The sequence below is a fragment of the Marmota flaviventris genome, chromosome 7 (assembly GCF_047511675.1).
Source record: "Marmota flaviventris isolate mMarFla1 chromosome 7, mMarFla1.hap1, whole genome shotgun sequence".
Classification (NCBI taxonomy): Eukaryota; Metazoa; Chordata; class Mammalia; order Rodentia; family Sciuridae; genus Marmota; species Marmota flaviventris.
In genome coordinates, this window is record NC_092504.1 from 110519708 (window position 1) to 110539147 (window position 19440).

Below are 19440 nucleotides of genomic sequence, written 5' to 3' on the forward strand. Positions count from 1 at the left end.
AAACCAGGAGACAGATTGTAACACCTGAGCATAGCACAGAAATAAGAAAAGATGTCATGAAGATTGTATGAAGGACAGTTTTACATTGCATGAATCATCTTCTTTACCTCAGACACCAAACCCATCCCAATAGACCCAGATACCAGGCCCATTCTTCTACATGGCTAGCCCATGCAGACTTAATTTAAAGGCCTACACTAGAGAGAGGTCAACCCCAGGGACCTAGACTTCAGGCCACACCCCAGTGTATCATATTCCAGGATCACTCTCAAGAAACTAGACTACAAGCCCAAGTTCACCATCCTGAGTGCCATGCTCACCTGCCCACTAACCCCAGGCACCAGTCCAGCCTGCCTAAGGACTCCAGGTACAAGCCACACACACAAACCTGGCAAAATAATCTGACCAGAATCTCTGAATGAACTGACTGGTAAAGGGTTAAGTATATGCCTCAAGGCTAGGTAACCAGAAATATGAAAAACAAAAATGTAACACCACAAAAGAACACACAGAAATCTCCTAATAACTCATTCCAAAGAAACAGATATATGAAGTGTCTGACAAATAATTCAAAAAAAATTGTTTGAAATAAATCCAAAGAACTTTAAGAAATACAGAGAAATAATTGACTGCAATCAAGAAGACTATAAATAACCAAAATTAGAAATTCAATAAATTAAAATTATTAAAAATAAATTCTGAAACTCAAAAAATACTATGCATAAAATGAAGAAAGCAATTGAGAATATCAGCAGCAGAACTGGTCAAGCATAGGAAAGAACACATGAATTTCAAGACAGATTACTTGAAAGAATAAATATGCAGCAAGAGGAGAAAAAAGAAAGGATGAAAGGAATGAAAAAAAATTATGGGATTTATGGACAGTATCAAAAGAGTACATATTTGTGTTGTAGAAGTTTTGTGAAGCACAGACAATATTAACAAAACCTTTGCAAATCTGGAAGAAAATACAAACAAGCAGGTACAAGAAGGTTAAAGGTTTCTAATCAGATTCAATCCAAACAAGGCTATGCTAAGACTCAGAAATAAAAGACAAGGAGAGGATTCTGCAAGCAGAAAGTGAACAACATAGCATCTCACAAACCAGGAAACTTCACCACAGTTGTTACAGATTTATCAGAAGCCTTCCAGCACAGGTGAGAGTAGCACATATATTCAAAGTGTTAGAGGAAAAACACTGCCAGAGAGAATACTGTACCCAGCAAAGCTGTTTATCAGAAATAAAGAAGATATAAAGACTTTCCTACACAAAAGCTATAGGACTTATCAGCACTAGAACTGTCTTATGAGAAAGCCAAAGGTGATTCTTGAAGCTGAAAGAAAAGAATACCAATTTGTAATATGAGATGTGAACTTTAAAACACACTGGTAAAATTAAACAATTAAAATTTAGAATGCTATAATTTTGCAATGGTCATTAAAGTCATTTATATCTTTAAATGAAAATTAAAGATAAAACTATTAAAAATGTTTAAGATTTACGTTGAACCTTTATCTCACACTTATTCAAAAATCTATTCAAAATGGACTAAAGACTTACACATAAAACCTTAAAACGTGAAACTAACAGGAGACAACAGGGGAAGGTTCCATGATGCTTTTACATGCAATAGCTCTTTGGACATGACCTTTGTTGGCTGAACACAGACAACAAAAGAAAAAAGCCAATGCACTTACGACCAGTGACTTTTCCACTGCAAAGAAGACAATTAATAAACTGAAGACAACCTGCAAATTGAGAGGAAATATTTGAACACCATACATCTGATAAGAAACTAATTATATTTCAATCTATAGATAGATAGATAGATAGATAGATAGATAGATAGATAGATAGTTAATATAGATATAATTGGTTGATTTGGTTGGGAAGGAGGAGGAGGCCTTAGAAGTTTGTCTGACTCTGGTGAAAAGAAGCTAATGTAGCCTATGAGGCAAAAGTTGTAAACTTTGGTGCCCATAACAGAAAGAGCCATTCTCTGTTCTACTCTGGAATGCAGCCTCTTCACCCTTGGACAATGCGGTTTGCAGAGGTAGCAGTTTGCAGAAGTGACCTCATTCCCTGGGTTGGAGATACATACATATATATCATACATACATATGTATCATTAAGATACATACCTATATATATGAAGATATATATATGAAGGGATCTTAAATAACTAAAAAGCAAAGAAAAGAAGATCCAACTGAAAATGGCAAAGGGACAACATAGATCTCTCGCAAGAGAAGCCATACACAGAGAAAATAGATACATTAAAAATGTTCAATGATAGTAGAATGAATTGGACATTATTACCCTATATGCATATCTGACTCACAACCAGTTAATTCGACATCATCTACAACCAGAAGAATGTGATATTACACTGCATTTATGTATGATGTGTCAAAATGCATTCTACTGTCATATATAACTAATTAAATTTAAAAATTTAAAAACAAGAAAACATTTTAAAAATTTAATTTACTTGTTAAAATTCCTAAAATAAAAATCAAAAGCATAGATGATTTGACCATAAAATGTTATTAAATATCTAGTGATGAATTGGTACCCATTCTACACAAACTAAAAACATGATTCAATATTAAAAATTCAATTTAAAGAATAAAGAAGAAAAATTACATGACTTTTGGATTAACAGAAAAAAAATAGTTAACAAAATTCAAAATTGATTCATATCTCCAAAAAAATTGGAACAGAGAGGCATATTCTTAACTTTAGAGAAAAAAAAAAACTATTGCAAACATCACATTTAATAACTCAAAGATTGAATGCTTTTTTCCTGATATTTAGAATAAGGAAATTCACTCTCATCACTATTAATATAGTGATAGATATCTAGGGCATAAATGAATAAACAAAAGGCATACAGTTACATTATAAGAAATAACATAATACCTATCTGCAGATGACATATTTGCTTATGTAGAAAATTATTGCATATTGAGAAATGAAGAAATTCTCCTTGACTTAATGAGCTCTGCAAGATCACAGGCTATCCAAAAACTTATGAAAATAAATTTTCATTTTTATATATTACCAATGAACATGTGGACCTCAAAATTAAAAATGTAATACCATTTGTAATCATTAAAAAAATAAGACATTAGATGCAATCTATCAAAACATATCCACTACTTGTATGCTAAAAACAATACACTTGTCAAAAAATTACAAAATAAAGAAAGAAGATCTGCATAAATTAAGAAACTTAGCTTGTTGATGGATTAGAAGATGACTCAACATAGCAAAAATGTCAATTGTTCCCTGAACTAATTAAAGTTTTAAAGAAATTCTGCAAAACTTCTATAAATGTAAACAATATAATTTTCAAACTGGGATGTTTTCTCTGTGTGAGCGTGTGTGTGTGTGTGTGTGTGTGTGTTATTGGAGATTACACTTAGAGTTGGGGCATGCTAGGTAAGCATTCTATGACTTAGCTACATCCCCCGGTCTTGAGAATTTTCAGGATTTATGATCAGGCAAAGAGTTTTCAGATTGGCACCATTCACACACTTCTAGTGGAAATAAAGAATAGTATAGCTATTCTGAAAAGCAGTTTTGCAGGTTTTTTTTTTTTAATCTAGACATACAACTATCATAAGACCCAGCAATTGATCAAATTTCCCTTCATTTAAAAATATATTTTTTTAAAATTTATTGATTTATTTCAATTTGTTATACATGACACAAGAATGCATTTCTAAAAATATCTTAAAAGTGATAGAAAGTAAGGTTGGTGGTTTGAGTTTACAATGAAGAAAAATATTTGATGGCACTCTTCACAGAATTGGAAAGTTCAGAAAATTGACCACATGAATATTTAAATACAATATTTATTCTATTCATGCACACTGGCCTAAATAGGAATACAAATTTATCCAGCACACAGTAAATTAAAATTCATATCTGACATTCAATAAAAATCCACAAAAAAATGGCACAGGTAATAGAATTAGCAAAAAAAGAAAAATTAGCATGAAAATGTATTCTATAGTTTCAATTAGCAAATATTTAACATTATTTAAAGAAAATTAATTCATAATTGCTATCATAGCAAATATGTAGAGATATATAAGAAATTCAGGAAAATATCATATCCTTTGGGGGCATATACCACAGAAGCCTATACATTAAGTAATAATTATAAATTCCAAATTTTGTGTTCTAAAAATAAAAACATATATGAGAGGCAAATTTTCATAGTCGAAAGACTTTAGATTTTTAACATTGGATAATAGAACACAATCTTTTTATAAGAAATCTTAGCTTTGAATGAGAAAGTACTCGAAGAAAGATTCTCAATGCAAAATAAGAGCTAATGAGATTTTGAGGTCTCTACCACTAATAGGCAGCCTGGATTTCCAATGAGGCTGATACTCTTTATTCTTCTTTCAGCTATCAATAAAACATGAAGCTTGTCTTTTTTTTCCCTTCATTCCTCTAAGCTGACTGAACTATTAAAAATAGCTTTATTAAAATGAAGAACTAAAGCAATAGGAAACAAAAGAATAACAATATAAGATGTTATTTATAAAGAATAGTTTTTTGGTACAACAAGATTAGAAAGCAGAGTGAGAAATCCAATGTTCCTTCAAGTTTTTTCAAGATGTAGAGGCCAAAAGAATTAATTCATTTTTATCCTATTTAATATCTTCAAATAACAGAAAATTATTAAAAAGCTATGTAACTCTCTTTAGTAAAGGCCAAGTATGATAATATGAATCTTTCATGTACATAGTAATTTTTAATTTATTGTAAATGTTCACAGAAAATTAATTACTCATTAGTGTAGCCTGTACTTTTCAAGAACTTATAAATGATTAATTCACATTTTATCAATTAATGTTGCTTAGAAACCATAGGATTTTTTTTAAAAGTTATCATACTTTTGCATTTATTAATCTGAGATCAAATACATCTAAATTATGCTAAAAATAGGATAACAGAAGTTTTAAGTTATATGTTTTAAATATATATTTAAAATACTATGAAAACAATGAACTACAAGTTGTCTGATTCATATAATTTTCTTCCTAATCAAGAAACCTAAAAGTGTAGGACTTTTTCAATTATCTATGTGCCAGTCACAATGATTAATATTGAAGATGAAAAAAGAGTAAAAGGCCTTTAGAATAAAAAGTCATACTATTGATTTATCCTTATATGCCAATTCTCTAAGATAGAGGTGAATAATCTAAAAATATTTCTGTCTTATGACTTCAAAACCTATCTCAGAATTACTTCATGCACATCTACCCAAGAAAGACTAACTAGGAATAAAATATGATCCAGCACACCAGAAGTTAAAATTTATGTCTGATGCCCAGTAAAAATTACCAACTATGAAATACATACAAAAATAGAAGAGCCATAATGAGCATTAAAAGCAATAAATGAACATCTACACAGAAATGGCACAGGTAATAGAATTAGCAAACAAATGACATTAAAATATATCCTCTAGTTTCAAGAAGATACAGGAAAGATTGACCATGTAAAGACAAGGAAGATATGTAAATAAAACAAGCCACACTTCTAATATGGAAATTTTAAATTGAGATGAAAGACACTGTCTAGGTTAATCATTACATTATACATGATTAGATTATACATGGTTAGCAAATATTTTCTCCCAATTAACAGACTGAGTTTTCATTTCATTGATTCTTTTGCTGCAGAGAGGCTTTTAAGTTTTACATAATTCCACTTCTTTATTTTTACCTTTATTTCCTGTACTATTGGTGTTATATATGATTAGTCATTGCCAAGACAATGTCAAAAAGCTTTTCCTCTGTCTTCTTCTAGGAGTTTTACAGTTCTAGCTTGAGTCCTCATACATATTGTGTTGATTTTTGTATATAGCGTCAGATAAGGATCCAATATCATTCCTTTTCATATGGACATCCAGTTGTCTCAATACCACGGATAGAAAATATGATCTATCATATTGTGTATTGTGTATTGCTAGCAAGTGTTTTAGTCAGCTTTTTCAATACTGTGATCAAAAGATCCAACAAGAACAACTAGAGGAGGAAAATTTTGTTTGGGGACTCATGGTATCAGAGGCCTCAGTCCACAAGAGTTGGTTCTATTCCTCAGTGCTCTGAGTGAGCATCATGACAGAGAGTGGAGCAAAGGAAAACAGGTGGAGACATGGTGCCAGGAAGCAGAAAGGGACTCCACACCCCAGAGGCACACTCATGATGACACCCTCTTCCAGCCACATCCCAGCTGCCTTCAGGTATGACTCAGTTAATCCCACTCAGAGGTCACCGATTGGGTTAAGGCTCACATAAGCCAATCATTTCACTTCTAAGTCTTTTTACACTTTGCACACATAAGGGGGACTCATTTGGGAGACACCAAACCATACATTCTGCCCCTGGTGCCCAAAAGCTCATGAGGATCTCACAATGCAAAATACATTTAGTCTAACTCCAAGAGTCCTTAGTCTCAACCGTTCCAAGATTTCCCAAAATTTCAAGCCCAAAGCTTCCACTGAGACTTGAGGCAAGCACTTAGTGTGAGCTCCTGTAAAAATCAAAAACAAGTTACATATGTCCAATATACAAAGACATAGGGTAAACAACTCCATTCTGGAAAAAAAAAAAATAGGGGCATGGAAAGAAAGGATGGGACCAAAAGCAAAACTGAAATCCAGCTGGGCTTACAAGTCCTATAGCTCCACACCTGGCATCTGAGGCAACATGGAGTGGTGATGATCTTTCCAAAGGGTTTGTGTAGCTCCCATCCTATGGCCTTGCTGGTTGCAATCCACACCATGTTTCTTTTGGCTGTCTCTGAAAGATTCCTTCAGATTTCTTAGGCAGACATTCCACAATACTGGCATTTCTTACTCTTGGGGCTGAGGGTGGTTTTCCACGGCATCTGAGGCTTCTCCCTCACATCTCCATACATTACCCTATCAGGGGAAGTCTTCATGGACTCCAACCCTGCTACACCTTGCCTGGCCTTCCAGGCCATCTTTGAAATCTAGTTGTAAGTCTCCATAACCCCTAATCCCAGCATCCTGCAACCCTGTAGAACCAGTGCCATGTGGATGACACCAAGGTCTGCTGCAATCTCAAGGAGTAGCCTAGCCTCCAAGTACCCTGGCTGCAGTAACCTCTGAGTGCCTAGGTGGCTGAGCTTGATGCTACAACTTCATAGGTCCTCATGTGTAAGCAGAGTGCCCCACTGGTCTCTCCTCAAAGGAATTTTCATTTTACTCCCTTTAGCCTGAGATGGGTAAGGTCTTGCCAATCCCTGCAATTCCTTTAAGCTATCTTTCTTGTCTCTGGGCAAAGTCTTCAGCATTTATTTAGTCAAGATGAAACTGTAGTTGTCAGTTGAAATTCAATTTACTGCTTCTGCTGGCAGCTCAGTTCTCACAAGATGCAAACCTCACAAGATGTCGCAATTCTTAATGGCAAGTCATACTCTCTAGTGTTGCAGAAGACCACAGTAGCTCACTGCCAATTTCTTCTTCCAGAGTTCCTATGAATTTGAAGAATGAAATCCACAGACCAGAGTAAATGAATATAAGAGTAGAATTTATTGAAGAATAGAAACAGGAACAGAACTCTAAGTGCAAGAGAGGAACTAAGAGAAAACCTGACTGAATGTCCTAGTCTATTTGTTAATATACCTGTTTCACTGTTATTGGTCCAAACTTATGCTAATTAGAGTTTAGAAGAAGTCACAGGGCTGTTGGGTAGGGTTTGGTAACATACTAACACCACTGGTCAATTCTTGAGAACAAACTTCTATTCAGGTCTGCCTCACTTCCATTTTCTTCTGGTTGCAGGTCAGCAAGTAGGAGGTTGAGGTCATCAATGGTCTCTGTAGGTTCTGAGTTGCAACACTGTATGGAGCAGGCTTCTGTAGCAAGCCTCCACACCACGCCCAGATCTAGACTCCAAGGAACACAAGACTGTGTGCTTCAGATTTGCTGTACCTATATGACGCATATCATGGAGCCATAAGCCATGCTTGGTGCCTGCACTCCAACCCACCCTCACTGCTACTTTATTACCGCTCCACTACTCCACTGCCACTTGTCAGAAGGGGACCAGTAGGCTGGCTGCATGGCTTGGCAGCCAGAGAACCATGTCAGTGGTAATGTCTTTAAAAATTGCAAATTTCCTTAACCCCATTTTTACTCCCTTCTTTCAAGTCTTTTCTGATTTGCTTTCTGCTCTGAATACCACAATCAACTTGGCTAAAATCTGCCAGCAAGAACCATGCCATGGCCTGAATACTACGGTGCCTGGAAGTTTCTTCTGCCAGATTAAGAAGTCCATCACTTTAAAAATCAGCCTCACAGAAAGTCTCAGGACATTGGCAAAATGTAGACTATTTCTTAGCCATAACATAACATAGATGGCATCTAGTCCAATGACAAACAGTGTTCTCCTCTGAAACTCATGAGCCCTGTCTTCACTATACACAGTCCTATCAGCATTCTGGTCTTCTGAGCTGACACCAGAATTGCCCATTAAGCTCCACGTACGTATAACAATCTAAATTTTTTCCAGCTTGCATCTCTAAAGTTTTCAAAATTCTTCCCCAAAATTCCAAAAAGCTCCAAAAGCTTCTAACCCACATGGTCAGGTTAGTCAAAGCAACAATGCCACTTCTTAGTGCCAATTTCTGTTTTAGTCAGCTTTTTAATTGCTGTAACCTAAAGATCTCACAAGAATAATTAGAGGAGGAAAAGTTTATTTTGTGGCTCAATTTCAGAGGGTCTCAGTCCATAGACAGCTCCATTCCTCGGGGCTCGAACTGAGGCAGAACATCATGGCAGAAGAGTGGAGCAGAGAAAAGCACCTGGAGACATGGCGCAAAGGAAGCAGAGAGAAGCTCCACTCACCACATACAAAATGTATACACCTCAAAGGCACTCCCTCAGGGACCCACATATTACAACCACACCCCACCTGCCTTCAGTTACCACTCAAGTAATCCCTATAAGGGGATTAATTAATTGATTGGGTCATTTCACCTCTAATTTTTTTTGCATTGATTCAAAGATGAGCTTTTGAGGGACATCTCACATCCAAACCATAACAGCATTCTTGTTAAAGATCAGTTGACCATGAATGAATAAGTTTATTTTTGGGTTTTCTTTTCTGTTTTATTGGTCAGTACATCTGACTTTATATCCATGTCATGGTATTTTAAATAATGTGCTATTTAAAATAATTTGTAATTTATTTGAAATTGGGAAGTATGATGTTTATGATTTTGCTTTTTCAAGATTATTTGCATATTTGGTTTTAATAAATTTAAATTACTTTTTCTTTTTGGTTTCAGTGGAAAATTTCACTTTGTGTAATAAGGAAATTTTAACAATGTTAATTCTATCAACCCACAAACATATTACATAGTTTATTTTATCTTCTTAATTGAACAGATTTTTCACATCCTTGGTCAAATTTGTTACTAAATGGTTTATTTTTTGATACTATTGTACAAGGAAATATATTCTTGGTTTCTTTTTTTAAATTTTTTTTTTGTTTTGGTTTTTTAGTTGTAGAGGAACACAATACTTTTATTTTATTTATTTTGTTTGTTTTTATGTGGTGCAGGGGATCGAACCCACTGCCTCACATGTGCTAAGGAAGTACTCTACTACTGAGCCACAACCACGGCCCGGTTTCTTTTTTATTTATATCATTTTTGCTGTAAATACATGCACCTTGTAATTGTACATCAACTTTCTAGCCTGCATTTTATTAAATTAATTTATTAGTAATAACATTTTAGCAAAAGTTTTATGGTTTTCTATATTTAATATAATGTCATTTACAGACAGAAATAATTTTACTTCTTTCTTTCTGACTTGGATACACTTTTTGTCCAATTTATTTTAGTATTTATAGTAATATGGTGAATAAAGTAATAATTGTGAGTATCCTTGTCTTGTTCCAAATCTTAGAGAAAAAGCTTTCAATTTTTTCCCCAATTGATTGTTATGTCAGTAGTGGCATTTTTATCAATGGCCTTTATTACATAGAGAAAATATCCTTCTGTCCTATTTTGTTTTAAGTGTTTACCATGAAAAGATGTTAAAATTTATCAGCTGTTGTTTCTGTTTCTCATGAGCTAGTAATGCATTTTCTAGCCTTCATTTGTTAGTTTTGTGTATCATTTGAATTTATAACTCAAGGATCTGGAAAAAGAAGAAAAAATAAATAAATCTAAGTTTAAAAGGAGGAAATAATAAAAATTAGAATACAAATAAATTTAATAGAGAATAGAGAAGCTGAAAAAATCAACAAAACTAAAAGCCATTCTTTTTAATAAACAAAATCAACATTTAGCTAGATTAAACAAGAAAAAAAGAGTGAAGTCCAAAATTAATAAAATCAGAAATGAATGCTAAAACATTATGTGTGTCTCATACATGAAAAGAATCATAAGGAACAGTTATATGCTAACAAATTAAATAAACTAAAGAAAATAGATAAATTCCAAAAAATATATACCCTACCCTCACTGAATCAAGAAGCATAGAACAATAGAAAATATCAATAAGAAAAAAAGAAATTGAAGGAGTAGTAATAATAAAAAGAATTCCAGCAAAGAAGAGCCTAGCACTGGATGGCTTTACAATTGAATTCTATCATTCAGAGAATAATTGATTCCAATCCTTCTTAAACTCCTTACAAAACAAAGGAGAACACTTTCAAATTAATTTTGTTGTTCCAACATCTCCCAGTTACCAAGGTGAGACCAAAACTCCAGAAGATAAGAAAGAATACTATAGGCTAACACCTCTAATGAACACAGAAGGAAACTCCTTCAATAAAATGGGCAGGAACTGAATTCCCCAAAACATCAAAAAGGTTATACTTCATAACAAAGTGGGATTTATCTTTGAGTTGCAAGGGTCGAACGCATGCAAATCATTCATTCTATTTTGTTCTAAGTGTCACTTATAATGAAAGATTTTTATTTATTTATTTATTTGGTACCAGGTATTGAACCCAGGGGCACTTAACCACTGGAGCTACATCCCCAGCCATTTTTAATATTTTATTAGAGACAGGGTCGTGCTGAGTTTCTTAGGGCCTCACTAAGTTGTTGAGGCTGGGTTTGAACTTGCAATTCTCCTGCCTCAGCCTCCCAAATCACTGGGATTATTGCACCCAACATGAAGATCTTTTTGATAAAATCTAATTTACCATTTTAAATTTTATGTATATGTTTTTTTGTATCTAAATATTCATTGAAAAGCACATGATCATGAAAATTTTCTTCTGGATATTTTGCATTGTACATTTTCGTCTAAAGTTAATCCTGATGGAAGCTGTCAGGTTTTTTTTTCTAAATTTACATTTGTGTGTGGATTTCCATTTGGTTACACATAATTTGTTTAAAAAAAAAAAAAGAAAAAACTATCCTTTCTGCATTGGTTTGTCTTTGCACCTTTCTCAATATGGGTCTACTTCTGAGTTTTCTAATCTGTTCTGATAAACTGTCTATTCTTTCACCAGTACCAAACTGTCTTGACTATAATTGATATAGATTATATCTTAAATTCAGGTAACATTAGTCCTTTGATTATTTTTCTTCCGCCTTTAATTGGCTACAAATGGTGTTGCTTGTGATCAAAAGAATGAGAGATTTGGAGTGAAAGCAGTGTTCTGACTCTTGATAGTGGTGATGAAGAGGTATATGTTTGTCAAAACTTATAAAGTATGCAATTATATTGAAAGCAAACCCCAAATAAAATTTTGTGTGAACACCCATCAGGGATGATGTATACTGATGTTTCCAAAATACATTGAAGTGTACCAATGAGTTGGGTTGGATAGACAAAGGGATGTGAAGACATACTGACAGGTAATGAAGCAAATAAAAAGTATTTACTATAGAAGTTAGGTTACCATGTATATGTGTTCTGAGCACAAGTATTTCAGCTTTTCTGGATATTAATAAAAGGTAGAGAGAAATGACAGAAAATACTAGGAAAAAGCATATTTTTCCATATTGCCATTAACTTAAATTATGATGATGTTTTCCACTGACTGATCAACAGAATTTTTCAATTTTTATTCTTACCAGTGAGGTATAAAATAAGAACATGATCTCAGTATGCACAATTGTTGAAAAAAAAGGCAAGAAGAAAGTGAACTTGAGTGATTATTCAGTATTCTAAAAGTTTCATACAGTCAAGATAAAAATCTTGGCCTAGATGATATTTAAAGCAATGCATCTTCATTTTTGTACCAGTTAATTATCTTGATACAAAGTCTCAAAACAGATGGATATCTAGGAATGCGTCCAAAAACAAATTCAGAATATGCCCATGCATGATATACTGAAGCCCATGGAACTCAAGCAATGAAATCCATCATCTCTACAAATAAGTCTTCCAATTGGGCATCTGTGTCAGATTATTTTAAATTAATAGACTGTTATACTTTATTATTTTAGAGAAGTTTTGGGAGAAAATACTTTGCTCCTTCATATTCATTACTCTTCCCCACAACATCTCCTATTATTAATACCTTTTCTATTTGCTATAATTTATGAGCCAATATTAATGTATCATTGTGGACTAAAGTCTATTGTTAATATTAGGGTTCACTCTTCATGTTGTAATTTCCCTAGACTTTGACAAATGTATGAGGACATGTACTCTCCACCATTATAATAATCATGAAAAATAGTTTCACTACTGTAAAAAGACCCTGTGTTTTATCTACCAGTCATTCTCCCCTCCCTACCAAAAACAACAACAACAACAAAACCTGGCAATCACTATCTTTTAACTGTCTACTTGGTTACCCTTTCCCAGAATGAAGAATGATATGTAGTTGAAATAAAACAGTAAGTCTTGAAAAGAATTTTTTCATTTAGTAATATGCATTTGAATTCCTCTAAGTCTTTAGGAAGTTTGATAGCTCATTTCTTTGTATCACTGAATAATATTCCATTATATGAATTCCATTATATGAATAGCAAACAACATGTCCTTCTATAGGTAAATGGATAAACAAAGTCACTTTGCTTCCAAGCTTTGGCAATTGTGAATAAAGCTACCATAACACTTCATCTACAGATTTTTGTATGGGCATATTTGCTACTCAGGTAAATACTAAGGAGCATGATTGTTTCATGATATATTTAGAGAAGAATTGGATATATAAGAAGTTCAAACTTTCTTCTAAAGTAGCTATAAGATTTTGCATTCCTTGCAGCACTGAAAAAAATTTTCCTGCTGCTATGTGTCCTCATCAGCTTTGAATGTTGTCAGTGTTTTGGATTTCAAGCATTCTCAGAGTTATGTAGTGGTACTAATTGTTGTTTTTCCTTACAACTGCCTAGTAACATATGATATTGAATGTTTTATAATATGTTTATTTGTCATCTGTATATATTCTTCAGTGAGATGTCTATGCATAGTTTTTTTTTGTAATTTGTATTTGGGTTATTTGTTTTCTTATTATTAAACTTTAAGAAACTTTGTATGTTTTGGACACCAGTCTATCAAATATGTATTTGCAAAAACGTGGTTTTTTTTAAGTCTGTGGCTATATATTCATTCTCATAACAGTATCTTTTAAGGAAAGAGTTTTTTGTTTTTGTTTTTGTTGTAGTTTTGTAAGGAAAAGATGAAGGGAAAGGGAGGTAATCGTGAACTGAAATTGAATTCCATGCATTTATGAGTATGTCAAGATGAATCCAACTATTATGTATAACTACAAAACTCTAATAAAAAATTAATGATGTCATACTTACCAGTTTTTTTTTTTTTCTTTCATGGAGAGTTCTTTTGGTGGTATAACCAAAAATTCATTGCCCAAACCAAGGTTAAGTATATTGTCTACTGCTATCTTAAATAATTTTCTTTAATTTTTGTATTTTACAATTTGGTTTCTGATAAATTCTGAGTTTGTTTGTTTGTTAGTTTTGAAAAGGTAAGATGTGTGTGTGCAGTTTTTTTGTTTGTTTTGCTTTTTTGTTTGTTTTTTTTTTTAAATTGGCATATACAATTGTTTCAGCACCATTAGTTGAAACACCATTCCTTCAGCATTGAATCACCTTTGTTAAACATCAGCTGACAGGGGATTGAGTGGGTGGATAAGTATATCCACAATGCACTAGTTGAAACAAACTATCAATAAATAGAGAAAATAACAGTAGATTAAAAGAACAGAAACTGAGAGGGATGAGGAAAGGGAGAGAGGAAGTACTGGGGACTGAACTGGAGCAAATTATAGTTCACACTTGTATAATTATATCAAAATGAACCCAAATATTATGCATATCTATCAGTAATAAAACCCAGTTAAGGGTTGGGGTTGTAGCTCAACGGTAGAGCATTCACCTCACACCTGTGAGACCCTAGGTTCCATCCTCAGCACCACATAAAAATATATGAATAAAATAAAGGTATTGTGTCCAAGTACAACTAAAAAATAAATATTAAAAAAACAGTTAAAAAGGCAAAGATAATATTTATGTGAGTTTATATCTTGGATCTCTTATATTTCCTTGATCTATGCTTTTTCTTTTTTAATATTTTTATTAGCATATGAGATTTATATCTAATAGTGGGATTCACTCTGACATATTCATATGTATGTATAACATAATTTGCTCTATTTCAATCTCTAGTATTTCCCTTTTCTTTCCCTTCTTTTCTCCCCCTTCTGATCTCCCTTCTCTATTCTGTTGTCTTCTGTTAATTTATTGTTTTCTTTTAAATAGGTGCATTATAGACATATGAAAAAGTGGAATCTATTGGATATATTCATACATTCACATAGCACAATTCGGTGAACTTTATTATGCAATTTCTTCCTTTTCAATCCTTCCTACCTGCCTTTTGATTCCCTTTCTCTTCTCTACTGGACTTCATTCTATTTTCCTGGGAGGGATCACTGTTTTTTTTTTTTAAATTTTTTTTATTTCTCTCTAGATTCTGCATATGAGAGAAAAATTCAACTCTTGACTTTCTGAATCTGGTTTATTCACCTAGCATAATCTTTTCCAATTCCATTCATTTACCAGCAAATGATACAATTTGATATTTTTATAGCTGAGTAAAACTCCATTCTGTATATATACCACATTTTCTTTATCCATTTGTCTCTTGACAGCTACCTGGACTGGGTTCATATTTTGATTATTGTGAATTTCATTGCTATAAATACTGGTATGCATGTATATCTACAATATGCTGGTTTAAATTCTTTGGGATAAATACTGAGGAGTGGAAAATCTGGGTCATATACTGATTCCATTTCTAGTCTTTTGAAGAATCTATATATTGTTTCCCAATGTGGTTATGCTGATTTTCAATCTCATCAGCAATGTTGGAGCATACATTTATCCCCATATCCATAGAAGCATTTATTACTATTTTTGTACTTGATTATTGCAATTCTAACTGGAGTAAGATTAAATCTCAATGTAGTTTTTATTTGCATTTCTGTGATTTGATTTCAATTTGCTAAGGATGTTGAACATTTCTTTTTTCATATATTTTTTGGCCATTTTGATTTCTTTTGAGAAATGTCTTTTTAATTAATTTGCCCATGTTTTGATTTTATTATTTATTTATTTATTTGGGGGGGTGTTATGTCTCTTGAGTTCTTTATATATTTTTTATATTAATCCCCTGTTTGAGGAGTAGATGGCAAATATTTTCTCCCATTCTGTAGGATGGCTTTCCATGTTCTCAATTGTTTCCTTAGATATGTAGAAACTTTTTAATTTGAATGCACCCCATTTATTAAGTTTGGTTTTATTTCTTGAGCTTTGAGGGTCTTAAGGAAGTTTGGTGCTTACAATGATATGTTAATGGTCACCCTGTTTTCTTCTGGTATCAATATTTCTAGTCACTTTGAGTAGATTTTTGTGCAGGGTGATAGGAATCTAGTCTCATTCTTCTCCATAAAAATAATCCAGTTTTCAGGCAACCTTATTAAGTCCCTTCTAGCCTTCTGTCCCCTTTCTTCTTATTTGAATAAATCCTACTCTTTTATGCTCAAAAAATAAAAAAAAAAGTCCAGTTTTTTCAGCACCATTTGTTAAAAGGCTCTCTTTTTGTCAATGTATGTTTTTAGCACCTTTGTCAAGGATCAGATGACTGTTTCTAAGTGGATTTGCCTCTGTTCCTTTTCCTTTATTCTTAAGAGATTTTGTTTGTTTTGATGTCACTAGGATGCTGTTTTTGTTACTATAGCTCTATAGTGTTGGGAGCTGCCACATAGGAACTGAGAGCCCCCTAGCTTTGAACAATGGGAATGTGGAGTTGTGGCAAGCCAGCCATGGACTGTGTGTGTGAGCTGTGAGCATTTCGAGTGTGCACAAAGTGAACTGGACTGATGATGCAGCTCTGTCTGAGCTGTGCACGTATGTGTCCCTTTTGCTTGCTCTGCCTTTAATCAACACACAGCACATGATATGGGCGTGGCCTTCCAAGATGTCAGTCAACCTGCTGACCTGCAAGACATCAGGAAGCTAGACTCAACCCCCTGAAACCTGACCCCTTGCATCCTTTGAATGGCTTCTCCCACTACAACTGAGTTCTAGGCATACTCTTTATCTTTCTTGCCTGCCTTGCCTCCTTTATGGGAGCTGGGTCAGAGAAGCCGTATTTCTGTGTCTCTGTATGACTATTTCGTGCCAGCCCAGTTTACCTGGAGTGACCCTGACTAGTTTAGTCGTGTGTTGCAATACTGTAGTATAATTTGACATCAGAAATTGTGATGGCCCCAGCAGCACTCTTATTGCTCAATATTGCTGGGGCTATTCTGAGTATTTTAGTCTTCCATATAATTTATTTATTGATTCCATGGAAATTACTAACTTTCAGGGAAACCTGTTTTACAATCACTTTCTGGAAATTATTCCGAGTGTATTTAAATACCTATTAGCATATTATCTCCATTATACAATGACTCATGTTAGAATTTAAATCAAATTCTCTTCCTATCTCCAATAAATATATACAACTACTATTAAAAATGTTTCATTAAATAACCCAACAGAGACATACAAAATGTATTACTTCTACTTACTTTCTTAACCTTCTAATTTATTTATCTAGTTAAATCACATCTTCAAGCATCACTGAGAAATCTATATAGCAAAATTGAAATTTCGTTGCTTTGTACTTGAAAGCAGTGTATAGGATTTTGAGCTTTTGTAATGCCAGATAAAGCTTAAATGAGGTTTTAAAAGCAGATTACTTTTGTAGGTGAAATCCAAAGCCTCTTTGAACTAAAGCTTATGATGCTCTCCACCCACATGAAAGTGTGTTTAATTCACAAAGGAAAACAGTGGATTTATAAATTAAAATGGTATATCAACTCCATGTTAACAGTTAATTTACAGAAGAAAGGAGGCATTATCTGGGAATACAGAATAAGCTATGTGAACACAAAACAATGGTGACCTTCTAAAACATTGGCAAAGTAAAGTTTGGTATCTTAATTTGCAGAGATCAAACAATAACTGAAAAGCCATAGAACTGATATATCAGAAACACGAGACAAGTTAAACAACTTCTGAAAATAATACCTTAGTGAACTGAAAGGTTAAAAGAATGATCATGAATAACACTTTAAAACTCAGTATGTTTTAAAATCCAAAGATTCTGGAATAGTCCAGCAACATTATCTCGCCATAAGCCTACTTTTCTGTAAAGACATTATCCTCCAAAATATTTACACAGGAAAGAAGGATCATTAAATATATGGATTGATTTTGTAACATGAAAAATAAGTTCCACTTGACCTAGGTTCCTTAATTTGATCAACAACTACGTCAAATGCACTTTTATTAACTTCTCTAATTACTGGGTGATAGTCTGTCATCAAAGTCTCCCTAATACAAAGTAGAATGTAACTCTGTAGAATACAGAATGAGCTAAAGGTAAAAGCAATTAACATGTTTTACTATTAAGTCATATTTAAATTGATCTCAACTTTTATATATCATCTACTACCTACTATTGTTGCACAAAAATATTACCCCCAAACAGTGGCCTTAAACAAAAGTAGTTATTTTGTGGGGTTCTGATACTTGACTGGACTCAGCTAGGTTGTTTATGACTTTTGTGTTTTTCATGCAATTATAGTAGATAGTGGCTGGTATTAGTGTCATTAAAAAGGCCTCTTCCCTGATAGCCAGAGGTTGAGATTGTCACCTGGCACCTCTTTTGTGGTCATCAATTAGGACACCTACGTGTGGCAGCTGCATGCAGCTGCCTGGCTTCCTTGTAGCATGATCAATCTGCTCCAAGAGAGTCAGGAAAAAAGAAAAAAAAAAAAACCCTAAAAATGCCTCTTCTGTCATTTTCACAAACCAATCCCCAGATTCAAGGGGAAATAGCAAAAACCCCACATCATGAAAGGAGGAGTGTCATGGAATTTCCTGTATTACAACAAATTTTCACATTATTTCCACATGAAAAAAATTCAGAAATCTAGTTAGAGTGAATGTTACTTTTCTCCTTACCTGACACAAAATCAGTGCATATATTTAATGATGTTTTCTTCCAAACAAGTATTCTGGCCTTCTGAAGAAAAGGAAGCTTTTAGTAAATTAAATTGCTATGTCTATCCCTTAAAATTCCAAATACTTTTTGATTTTATATCCTTGTCTAGGATCCATCTAAAATCTCATGTAATTATCGTTATTGAACATTGTTTGAGCTCCAAGATTTTGTCATGTCAATCAAATCCGACTTGAAATGAGACCATTGTTTTGGGGTTGTTGGGAATAGCTCCTCTGAGAAGGTTCTTTTCAATCTAAATAACTGAGAAGTAAAACAGATAACTTATCTGCCCTTCTCAAATCCAATTTATATTAGTGCCACTACATAATAGCAATAGATACTACCATTCCAAAAGAGAAAACTGGACTGTATACCACAGGACTGGTGGGCAGCAATTCTGAAACGCAGCTGACACATGTGCCAGATTTTTTTTTGTACATTCCACTATTACTTCCCTGGCAATAATTCTCCATGGCTCTTGGCTCATTTCTGAGCTTTTGATTCAATCCTCTGACTCATCCATCCTTACTCCAAATAAAAGAAAAAAAGAAGTGATTGCAACTGAGTAATGTCAGCCTGGTCTCTCTCCCAAAAGACAGGGAGTTTGAAGGTTTTTTCCTTTTTCTTTTCTACAGTCCTAGGGATTAAATCCTGGCCCTCATATTTGCTAGGCAAGTACTCTGCCACTGAGCTATACCCTGAGCTCTCAAAGAGGTATTTTACCTTTTTTAATCCCTGCTGGTAATACTTCCAAGAAAAACAATATCTTAAAAACTTTAGCTGGGCATTGTGTATATACCTGTAGTCCCAGGGAGACTGAAGCAGTATGATCCATTCAGTCTAAGAGTTCAAGACTAGCCTGGAAACATAATAAGACCTCATCTCAACA